Below are 12,186 nucleotides of genomic sequence, written 5' to 3'. Positions count from 1 at the left end.
CTGTAATTCTCATACTATGGTGGGAGAGGTCAGAGAGGTTGGGGTAACTAGTAAGGTAACAGAAGAAAAGGCATCTCTTTCCACTGATCTTCTATAATTTACATAAATACACAGATGATGAATAGGTGGGTATTTACAATGTGCTGTAAAATATACGATACAGGAGTTAGTATTAGTAGCTAAAATTAGGATAAAAGAACCTGTGCTCGCTTTGACCAGTTATCAAGAGTTGTTGGCAAACCACTGCCAACACCACCAATGTTACAAACATATTATTCAATAAATTCTGACATCATAGGTAGACACAAACACATCCATCTATGTTTCTGACATAGTACACATGACAGATAATGAATGATAGTTATAATAAATTCTACAATATGTGCTGGTTTGTTTTTTGTTTTTGTTTTGTCAACTTGACAGAGGCCAGGGTCATCTGGGAAGAGGGAACCTCAACTGAGAAAACGCTTCTATCAGATTGACTCAGACTGAGTGGTTGGCTAGATTGTGGGGCATTCTCTTGATTAATGGTTGATGGGGGAAGGCCCAGCCCAGTGTAGTGGTACCATCCCTGAGCAGGTGGTCCTGGGCTGTCCAAGAAAGCAAGCTGAGCAAACCATGGCAAGCAAGCCAGTAAGTAGTGTTCCTCCATGGTCCCTGTTTCAGTTGCTGCCTACAAGTTCTTGCCTTGACTTCCCTCAATGATGGACTGTGATCTGGGACATAGAAGCCAAATTAACTCTTTCCTCCCCAAATTTTGTTTTGGTTCATGGTGTTTACCATGGCAATAGAAGGCAAACTAGGACAGGAAACATTACAAAGGAAGAAATGTTACAGTGGAAGGGAACAGGCCAAAGGGATGAAAGGAGACCAAGATAAAATTACCACTGGAATAATTACAGCCCTTCATATCCACACCTTTCAGCACCAGCATCAAGAGGTTTCCCACTGGACTATTATTATTGACTATTACATTGTAGTATTCTCCCTTGAATGCCTCATTATAAAGCATAAATTAACCAAAAACCTATTTTTGCTTGTGTCAAAACTGCTAGAAAAAATGAGTTCAGGGTTGTTGTTGTTTTTTTTTTTTTTTCCAGCTATTTGCAACACCAACAAGAGCTTAGTGGAAAGACAGGCCAAATGTCTTGCTCGCTCAGCACGATGGTCACCAGTGGGAAATGCAGGAGGCTGCCATTATTCTGCAAATTTTCCTTGAAGAAAATTGGCTTCCGAAATAAGTAGCTTACTGGTTGAGAACACTCTCCCATAATTTCAAGTTCATATATAGAAATCAAAAAGTCGCCGCGGACTTTCAACCCAGCCACGAAGCACTTCAGGTTCGCTCTAAACCACCAGAGGTAAATGAGCCGTGCTTTCACCAGATGGGAGATCAGCGCTGACTCATCTTCATTAGGGCCTCCTTGGTGCCTGGAGACCCACTGAGCCCTGGGGAAGGTGCTGCAGACTTCCGGAGAGGGAGGTGACGTTTGGGGAGACTCGGTTAGGGGAAGAGTTCTCTTACTGGGGAACAGCAGACAGTTTGAAGGAACGCAGAGACCCAAAAGCGTAAGATCCCCCATTCAGAGGCCAGCTCGCATCCCCAGGATGCCTGCACCCTGAGTCCCTGAGGCAATGTCTCTGGGGCGGAAGTGCTGTTCCTTCCTTCCGCATCCAGGAAGTTCCACAGGCCGCCAGGAAACGACTGTGGTTTAAATGTCTCAGGGATGGAAAATGAGGGCCAGAAAAAGCCTATTGGTGAGCTCCAGAGTTTGGAAAACAACAAATGCTATACTCCTAAGCCCCTTGGTGCTCCACAGACCAGTGTGTGTTCCCCTACTTGTTGCCCGGGGGCGGGGGGACGGAGGGTGTAGAACAAGCCCCAAATTCCTGCCAAGTACTGTAAGTTGGCTTCCCAGATTTTTCTTGTATTCTGACATTTTTGTCCCATTGCCACTAACTGATTTCAGATCTTCATCTCTAACCCGAGAAACAGCTTTTTCAATAATAGCTGTTTGGTTCTGTCTGGCCTTGTTCCAGGTGGTGGTCCCAGTGTGAAGTTTATAAAGTTCAGAGCTTACACATTCATAACAGTTTGACCTTTGTCCTGACAGATGTTTTATAATTTTGGATGGATGCACACCACGGACGCACAAAGTATTACCAGAGGCTAATTCGGTCCCCCGATTGGCTACAGCAATAACTTGGTGTTTGAAGTCATTTTCCTGGTGCTGTGATAAACAGCATGACCAGAAAGCAAGTTGGGGGAAGGAAGGGTTCATTTATCTTACACTTTACAGTCCATCACCAAGGGAAGCAGAGGCGGGAACCTGGAGGCAGAAACTGAAGCGGAGACAATGGAGGAACACTGCGTGTTGGCTTGTTCCCCTTGACTTGCTCAGCCTGCTTTCTTTTATAACCCAGGACCGCCTGCCCAGGGGTGACACCTTGTCCCATGAGCTGGGCTTTCCCACATCAAGCATCAATCAAGAAAGTGCCCTGCAGACTTGCCTACAGGCCAGTCTGGTGGAGGCAGGTCCTCAGTTGAGGTTCCCTCTTCCCAGGTGACTCTAGCTTGTGGCAAGCTGACCAAAACTAACCATCACTGTTAGTTTGCGCCGAAGTAGCAGCCTGCCTCTGCCACCAAAGCAGTTACGTCATCACCTGTCGCCAGGTGCCTTTCCACCATCTGCTATGACATGTGCGCCCTTTGAAAGGGCCCGCCGGAGCGCAGCTCGCTCTCTCGTCTCTCTTGCCTCTTGCTCCTCTCTTGTTTCTCTTCTTCCTCTTGTCTCTTTGTCTGCCTACCTCTCTCATGTCTCCACTCTGACATGGTCCTTCACTCTTTCACTCTTCCCTTTCCCCAATAAACCTCTTGCACAAACTCTTGTGCATAGCGTGTTTGCTTAGCCGCATACCTTGGCAGGGCCCACTGAAAGGTACGTTCATATTTTCACAAGTCATGACTAGGCCAACGTTGTCACACTTCCTACCTATTGTGTGACAATGTCCCTTCTGTTCTACCTGCAATAGTACTTCCCACGTTGTCCTTTTGTTTTGTTTTGGGTTTTTGTTTTGTTTTCAGACAGGGTTTCTCTGTGTAGCCCTGACTGTCCTGGAACCCACTCTGTAGATCAGGCTGGCCTCAAACTCAGAGGTTCACCTGCTTTTGTCTCCAAAGTACTGGGATTAAAGGCATAACCAACCACCCAGCTCTTCATTGTCTTTCAAGAGTCACCAACAGGTTCCAGCTTTAACTATCACTGTGATTATTTCTGGGTCCAAAACTAGTGCCACATATTTTGTTATGGCAGTAGCCCACAGACTCAGAGTCTGTTCTGGTTAACTATTGGTGGAAGGGATGACCTGATGTAACGGATTAATTGATCTACCAGCCCCTGCTTTCATCAACTCTGTATTTCAGCACACTTTATTTTAGTAGTATGTAATTTTTTGTTATTGAAAATAGATTTTTTTCATCCAGTATATTCTGATCATTACTCTAAGGCAAATGTGGAACAAGAACTGTCTGATTCCTTCTAGATGACAAAAAGCTACTTTTTGCTCTTTTTTAAAAATCTCTTTATAGTTGTGTTGTTAAAGCATACATGTCACAAAATTTATCAACTTAACAACTTATAAATATCCAATTCAGTTGTATTAAGCATTTTCACATTGCTGTATTGTACAGGCAACCTACAGGCCTCTTGCTTTTGCAGAATTATGACTACACTCACTGCAATTCACCATGCCCCTTCCTGCCCAGCTCCCAGAGCAGAATCACCTCTCTAACTTTTGTTTCTTTCCTCTTGTATTTTTATTGGTGGCCCATGCTGCTTAGTGTAATGCTTCAATCCATCCACGTGGTAGCATGTATCAGGATCTCCTTTCTTGAAAGTTGAGAGATACTCCTCACTTTATTTATTCATCTACAAGTAGACATTGGGCATGTAAATAATGCTGTTATGGAGGTGCTTCATATTTTTAGCAACATTTAAAAGAAATATTGAAAGCCTGATCTGCAGTGTTTGAAAATAAAACTGTTTCCTATCCTTAGTGTCTCCTAGCAAAAGATTCTCATAATATACATTAAGGTCAGAACAGAGAACCACCACAGATGGGGCAATGACAACCTTTAAGGCCTAACAACAGATCTAAGACAATGCTTCTTGAACATTTCTATCCAAAGGTCTGCCAGTGTTCAAACGATGTGCTTCTGGGCAGCAACTGAACAAAAGGAATCCCTGCACTCTGAAGGTTTATTGCACAGTGCCAATGGGGCCCAGAGTTATTTCATTATGTTTATTATTGTTGCCAGGCTGCTTGTTTGTCCACTTCTTTTTGAGACTGAGTCTTCTGTTGCCCAGACTGGTCTCAAACTCCCTATGTAGCTGAGGATGACCTCGGACTTCTGATTATTTTGTCTCTGCCTTTAAGTGTTAAGATTAGCAGCATGACCAATCCATCCAGTTTTGTAAGAAGCTAAGGGTCAAACCCAGGACTTTATGTACACTAGGCAAACACTCTACCCACTGAGCTCCAGTCCCAGCTCCAAGACCCAGAGTTTCTAAAACAAAAGGAAAAGGCTATGTCAATGAAATCTGTAAATATGGTTTCTTTCTGGTAGAATGCAATGCAGTAAGATTCATAGAATAACCACAGGAGCCCTCAACAAAGAAATTTCTCTTTGCCACAAAGACCATCACAGAAAACCACAACTGATCAAAATGCAAAGAACAAGAAATTGTGTAATTCCCAGTCCAAACTGATACATCCACAACACAACTTCAACAGCCAAGGCTCAGGGATCATTGAGGAAGAGGGAGTGGAAAGACTCTAAGAGCCAGAGGAAATGATAGCATCTAGAAATGTCATCAAGACTATGCCCATAAGGTCTAATCAACATTGGCTGCTGAAACCAAACCTGAGCAATGACACTAATGGACACGCTAACAGAGAAGGGGAGCTCTCAGTGGGCCTCAACCCTTGATAGAGAACTACCAGCAAAAGGGAGTGCTGAGGGCAGGAGAGATGGTCTTCCCTGGGGAGGAGTCCTGCTATTATTGGCTATCCAATATCAAATGGTCGATCCTGAGGTCATATACGTATAGGTAACACTTAGATTTATATATGTATATGTGTAACAACAATTTTCAAAGAGGCCATGAATTTGAGAAAGAGCAGGGAATGCATAAGAGGTTTGGGGGGGAGGACAAAGAAGGGGGAATGATGTAATTTTAATGTCAAAAAATAAAATAACTTAGAAAATTTTAAAAAACCTATTATCAGTTTAAAAAAGGATACACATGACTGTCAGGTTTTGACATAAATAGGAGCATCAGCATCTTGATTGACAGGGAAACACATAACATTTTAAAGTATAGCTCCCAGTCTCTTGAGGTCAGCAAGCAGGTTAAGACAGCTACACAGATTCACTTCCTCGGGGAAGGAAGGATAATTCAGAGGATGTGAACAAGAGCCCAGAGGGGAAAGTTAAAACCTTTGAGAAAGTATTCTGAGGGGAAAAAACTGGGTCCTAAGGAATGACCTGGTGGCATGTGCACAAGTGGATTTCAGAATTGTCACAGATAAGGGGCCACTGCTCCTATCTTGTCATGTGGCCTCTGAACCAGAGGGCTGTCAAAGTTATCCTAGCCTTTTACCTCAGAGTTTGTTGGTAGGCAGCTGGGGGAAGGAACGCAAACTTCCTTATAGGTCTCTAGACTATGTTTCAAGGATCCACACACATGGAACTCCACCCTCACCTGGACCTAAGAGCCTGGAGTGGACAGATGTCTTCCTGAGAAGGAATGAGCATATTTTTCATTAAGGAGATGAGCAACCAGCAGGAAGTTCCAGTGCATGCTCATTGTTTTGACATTTAGGGGGCTGAGGTGGGGGAACCTTGAGTTCCAGACTGGCCCAGACTATGCAGTGAAATCCTGTCTAAAACTTAGAAAGTAAATAAAAGGCTGAAGCTAAACAATGGTCATACTGGATTCTAACACAAAAGGATAAATATTTGCGGGTTCATACTCCTAGATACAAGATAAAATGAATGAGGCACAAAGGATACTTTCTTAAAGAAGAATTTCAGTTGACAAAGACATTCAGTATACAAGGAATGAGGGTAATAGAAAATTCATCATTATAGCATTATATTGAGGGTGAGAAAGTAGCTGAGTGGTAGGTACAGTGTGGTTACTTAGAATGCACACCTGGGTGAGATGCCCAGTACAGAAAAAGAAAGAAAGAGAGAAAGAAAGGAAGGAAGGAAGGGAGGGAGGGAGGGAGGGAGGGAGAGAGAGAGAGAGAGAGAGAGAGAGAGAGAGAGAGAGAGAGAGAGAGAGAGAGAAAGAAAGAACAACATAGTAATTATTATTGCAACTAAGACCTGCTGAACATTAGTGGAAAAAATCCTCAAGGAAAAACAGGATATTCGAATAACCTCAAAATATCTTGCCTAAGACACTCATTACTATAGTGGATTTAACATAATATCTAGAATGCTTTGGTATACATTTTTTCTTCCAGGAAGAGGAAAGAACTTCATCTCCCTTTAAATTGAGTTCTAATGTATTGCATCACTAGAGTATATTTGAAAGACAAGGAAAAACTGAGACACTAATGTTGTGGGCTATTACTTTCATTAGACAAAGATGTGTTACATTTGTTTATACTGCATTGGCTTAATCATGTAAACATGTGTTGCTTTGCCTGCCTAAGGCACCTGTTTGGTCCAATAAAAAGCTAAATAGCCAATAGTAGGCAGTAGAGGGATAGGCAGGGCTGGCAAGTAGAGAGAATAAGTAGGAGGAGCAATCTAGGCTAGAGAGAGAGAGAGAGAGAGAGAGAGAGAGAGAGAGAGAGAGAGAGAGAGAGAGAGAGAGAGAGAGAAAGGGAGAAAGAGAGGGAGACCTCCGGTACCAGGCATCCAGGCAGCTGCCAGCCAGCTAAACAGATTAGGACATACAGAAGGTAAAAAGCCCTGAGGCAAAACATAGATGAAGACAAAAAGGTTAATTTAAGTTAAAAAAAAAAACTAGCCAGAAACGAGCATAAGCTAAGGTTGAGTATTCATAACTAATATTAAGTCTGTATCTTTATTTGGGAGTTTGTTGGTAGCCCAAAAGAAAGCCTACTACACACTAAAGACAGAGGAACATGCTAAACAAATGCAGTATGGTGTGTTCACCTTCTAAGGCTGCTCTACTAAGTACCTCAGGCTAGGCAGCTTTGAAAGAACTTGATTTTCTCATAATTCTCTAGAGTAGAAGTGTAACAAAAAGGTGTCAGCAGTGTTGGTTTCTTCTGAGGCTTCCTTGACTGGTAGGTGATTATTGTGGGGCTTTCCAAGGACTTCCCTCTGTGCCTCTGTCTCATAGGAACACCAAATCTATTGAATTAGCCTACTCCAATGACCTCATTTTGACTTAACATCCTCTTTAAAGATGCTGCATGCAATTTCACATTGATGTTCGCAATCCTTAAATGCTGGGAGTTAGAACATTAACATACATATTTTAGGGGACACATTGCAGCCCGTGACATGTGATAAATGATAAATGGCCTCAGTAATGAAAAACTAAGAAGTCTGAATGAAATCTGTACTATAGCTACTTAGTAGCTCCTTACACTGGTCATTGCCTAGTGATTACATAAAATGTGTTATTCTGTGAAACAGAATAAAGTACACGGGGATTTGAGGTACTATCTTGGCTAATCCTCTGATCTTTAAAATTATTTCAAAATAGTTTTTAGTTAATTATAAAAACCATTTATTGAAAAGATGAGAGAAAAAGAAATTATTAACAAGTCAAAAAATATAGAAATAAATAATTTATAAAGTAAAAAGATATAAAAGTATATGTAAAAATGTAATATGATTGATTATACTCTAACACACTTAAAAATGTAGATGACATAGATAAACTGATAGAGAATATGAAATACCAAATTTCCCCCCAAGAGAATAGGAAAATTGACCAAGAGAATTGAGCACAAAGATTCTATTTGACTTTATTTTTAAAAGATGTAGCTTTTATTTAGTTCATGGTTTCAGAGGGTTCCAGCCATGCTCTCTTGGGTTCATCCTAGAGCAAAACATCATGAACTTAGATGCATGTGAAGGACAATGTCTCCATCATTTAGACAGGAAAGAGGAAAAGAGGAAAGGAGCAGGGAGCAGGCATAACACGGGGCAGCTCATTGAACAATATGAATATGAATGTCTGTGCATCAAAATAAGAAAATCACTAACTGTTATAAACTCACTGCATAAACCCCATGTAATAGTTTTGTGCAAGATAAGTATTGCAATTTTTATGGTTAGAAGCTCCAATTTGTAAGTAAGTATTTGGATATTCAAGTTCAATATTGAATAGAAGTTTAAACTATAAATATATTGTGGGTGTCACAAGAATCAAACGGTAATTTAAAACAAATTTAAAATTAACCAAGCTATTACCATCTTTCACTGAGACCTCTGATATCTTCCTTCTCTTGTTCTGTTTCATGGTCCCATCTTGACCAAACTGTTAAGGAGAATGAAGAACTACTGGCATACTTCAAACACCACACTAGTGTGTCTCAACTTTTCTAGTGTTGTGGCCCTTTAGGACAGTTCCTCATGTTGTGGTGACCCCAATCATAAAATTACTTTGTTGCTACTTCATAACTGTAATTTTTTCTACTGTTATGAATCATAATGTAAAATCCAATATGCAGAACATCTGATGTGTGACCCAAAGGGGCTGCAACCCACAGGTTGAAAATCACTGCACTATGCCATTCTGAAGAAAAGAAATTATTCTCAAGTCTTGATTCTAGTAATTAGATTCTCTATTTAAAAAAAAATGAGGCCTGGGAAATTAATCCTAAAATTAACATAATGAAATGGAACCCACTGAATTATCATACCATATCTAATACCACTGTCATACTATATCTCTTTGTCCAAGTGACTAAATTTTGTTTTTCAAGTAAGAATTATGTGTAGAAAATTTAACATCAAACCTAAATTCTTAATATGATTTGTTTTTTTCCTTGAATTATAATTGCATACATACAAACATACATATAAATTTATAGATACAACCTATTGAGTTCATTTAGAGTTGTTCATATGTATATGTGCATAGGGCTAACGGCTTGGGATTGGATAACCTCTTGGGGTCTTATCCTTGTAGAAAACTCATTCTCCCTCTCTTAGCAGTCATTGACACTGTGGTTTGATCTAGGGGTGGGGCCTTGTGAGATTCCACCATCCACGTTGGCATGACAATTGGTGTTGTCATGTTTCTGGTCATCCATGTTCTTGAGAATTCATGGGTGCAACTTCCCTGTCACGTATAGAGGATACAACCTCACAGGAGACATTCTGGTCCTTTGGCCCTTAAACTTTCCCACCCTGTTTCTGTGATGTTCCCTAAGCCTCAGGTGGAGGAGGAGTGCTATCCATGTATCAACTGTGGTTAGGCAACCCATGGTCAGTTTTTCGCTGCCTTTTAACGAGTTGTAGCTTTCTATGATGATCCCTGCTGCAAAAAGAAGCTTCTCTGAGCTTCTGCTGAGGAAGTGAGAGCTATATTTACCTGTGAATATAAGGATACTTAGAATGTGGTTAGAAAACATACTGTAGGGAAGAAGCCACAGTAGGTTCTCTGTGGTCCTGAACCTCACCAGCCATGGGTAATTGGCTGGGTTTACAGTACCAGGCATGAATTCCCTCCCATTGAGCAGGTATTAAGTCCAATTAGTTGTTGGTTGTCCTCAAGATATAAATGCCACTATCACACCTTCCAGGGTCATTGTGATTTGGGGGCATTAGAGCTGACTAGGGCTATTGGTTGCTTTTTTTTTTTCCCTTGGCAGCTTGCATAACACTTTCTGGTACTATGAAAGTTAGTCCTCAAATAGGAAGCCCCGGGGTCAGACCCAGATCGATTCCTCCAAATTCTCTGTCCAAAGTGTGTGGCATCTTCAGCAGTAGGGCCTTCAAGTTCAACTGAGGCAAACCAGGACAACGGCAGTATAGCCTATATTGTTTTGGGAATCTCTTGGACTCCCCTGCCCAACAACCTGAAAAGATGTTCCCCTTAATAACCCTAAGGATGTTTGGAAAATCCAAAGGGAATCATATTGTTTTGTGTTTATTTACAATGACACACATATGTAAGTGTGCATGTTAAAGCAGTCATGCTATTTGGAGTGACAGTGTTCCCTTGAAAAACCCTCCTACCACCACAACTTTAGGAAAAAGGTTTAAACAGTGTGTGTGTGTGTGTGTGAGAGAGAGAGAGAGAGAGAGAGAGAGAGAGAGAGAGAGAGAGAGAGAGAGAGGAGGGAGAGAGAGGAGAGGGAGGGAGGGAGAGAGAGAGAGAGAGAGAGAGAGAGAGAGAGAGAGAGAGAGAGAGAGAGAGAGAGACTTTACAAAGTTCAAAATCTAAACTTTTTAATTGGAAAAGTAGAAAATAGAAAAAAAACTAAAGCTTGATCATCCTTGCCCCTGGTAAAATTGAACTTGAAGGAGAGATATTCTTTAATATGCTTCCTCCCAAGCAGGAGGCTTACTGTATCCACAATGCTTATGTAGCCTGGGAATGAGTCCCAGCCAATTCTATAAGCACAAAAACAGAGAGAAATGAGGGAGAAAGAACAGAGGGGACTAAGTTCTCATTTCTGTATATGCCATCATGTGCCTAGCAAATAAGTTAATAAATGAAGAAGAAGAAGAAGAAGAAGAAGAAGAAGAAGAAGAAGAAGAAGAAGAAGAAGAAGAAGGTCCAGCCAAGTTTGTAGGTACCAGATAAAAGAGCAAAAATCACTAGCCCTTCTCTATACCAAAAACCTCCCATTAAAAAAATGTAAGTAAAAAGATGACATTTAAAATAGCAACATAATTCATAAATAGTTTAGTCAAGAACACACAAAACCCCAATGAAAAATTCTGAAATTTCCACAAAGGACAAAATAGATAACCCAAACAAATAGATATCTCACGCTCTGAAAGATGAAAGTGTATTGTGAAAGGGGCGGGGGAGTCAATTCTCAGCTGGGTGTTAGTACATGCCTTTAATTCCAGCACTCAGGAGGCAGAGGCAGGCAGATCTCTGAGTTCAAGGCCAACCTGTTCTACAGAATGAGTTCCAGGACAGCCAGGGCTACACAGAGAAACTCTGTCTCAGAAAAAAAAAAAAAAAAAAAAAAAAAAAGTCAATTCTCATTGAATCTCATTGAATTGAGCTATAAATTTAATGTACAACCATTCAAAGTCCCAGATGGGTTTTTTAAAGACTTAACAGCTTACTTAAGTTCAAATGGAATAATAAAATCTATGAAAAGGAGGAAAATGTGCCCAAACAAATATTAATAAATATTAATATTACCTACCAAACCATGGTAGATATATGAAGCTGCTGAGAACAAAAGCAAGCTTAGAGACAAACATGAATATTATACACATGTATGTGATGAAAGATAACAATATTGAGAACATGGTCCTCTAAGTGAGGAAAATAATAGTGAGTATCATCTCCCACCCAATACTAATGTGCAGAAGTAAATTTAAGCTGTTCAAGATTTGACTATGAAATGTAAAACTATAAAATTAGTGGATGGTACATAGGAGAATAATTTGTGATGATATATCGAAGGGCTTCATAAACAAAACCCCCAATTATAAAACTACAGGCAAAACTTTTATTATATACCACCAGAGTATCTTTGTAATCATGTTCATGGGATGATATTATGGGTAAAGCTAACTAAAATGTGTCAGATTGGAAGCTCTTGCAATTTCTAAAAGCAACAGGGAAATAATATCTTGAAGGCAGCAAGAGCTGCTGCAACACCACAAAAACAGAAGATCCAAAATAGAGAAAATGGCAAAAGATTATATAGAAGCAAGCCCAACAGACTTGTGAGCATCTAAAACAATTCCAACAGCATTACCAATCAGAGACATGCTCATTAAAATCACAAGACACTATTTCACATCCACTGGACTGGGAAAGAGTAGAAAGCTATGTAATGCCAAGAGTTGGCAGTACTATGAAGCTACAGAATCCTAGTGTGTGTGTGTGTGTGTCTGTGTGTGTGTGTGTGTGTGTATGCTTGATACAGCCTTCTAGAGACCATTCTTATGATAGTTAGTACAATTGCACTCTGAACCCAAAACCCTACTCT

At 40.6% G+C, this 12,186-nt stretch overlaps 1 protein-coding gene across 1 annotated transcript in view; it reads right to left on the bottom strand.

Annotated features, from left to right (window-relative positions):
- The window catches only part of Gpr158 (G protein-coupled receptor 158), a 360,681-nt gene that overhangs the window by 324,964 nt on the left and 23,531 nt on the right, over positions 1 to 12,186 (bottom strand). The gene's annotated exons all lie outside the window — the stretch shown is intronic.

This window comes from Peromyscus leucopus, chromosome 5 (genome assembly GCF_004664715.2).
Source record: "Peromyscus leucopus breed LL Stock chromosome 5, UCI_PerLeu_2.1, whole genome shotgun sequence".
In the NCBI taxonomy this organism is placed as follows: domain Eukaryota; kingdom Metazoa; phylum Chordata; class Mammalia; order Rodentia; family Cricetidae; genus Peromyscus; species Peromyscus leucopus.
This window is presented reverse-complemented; position numbering and strand designations above follow the sequence as displayed.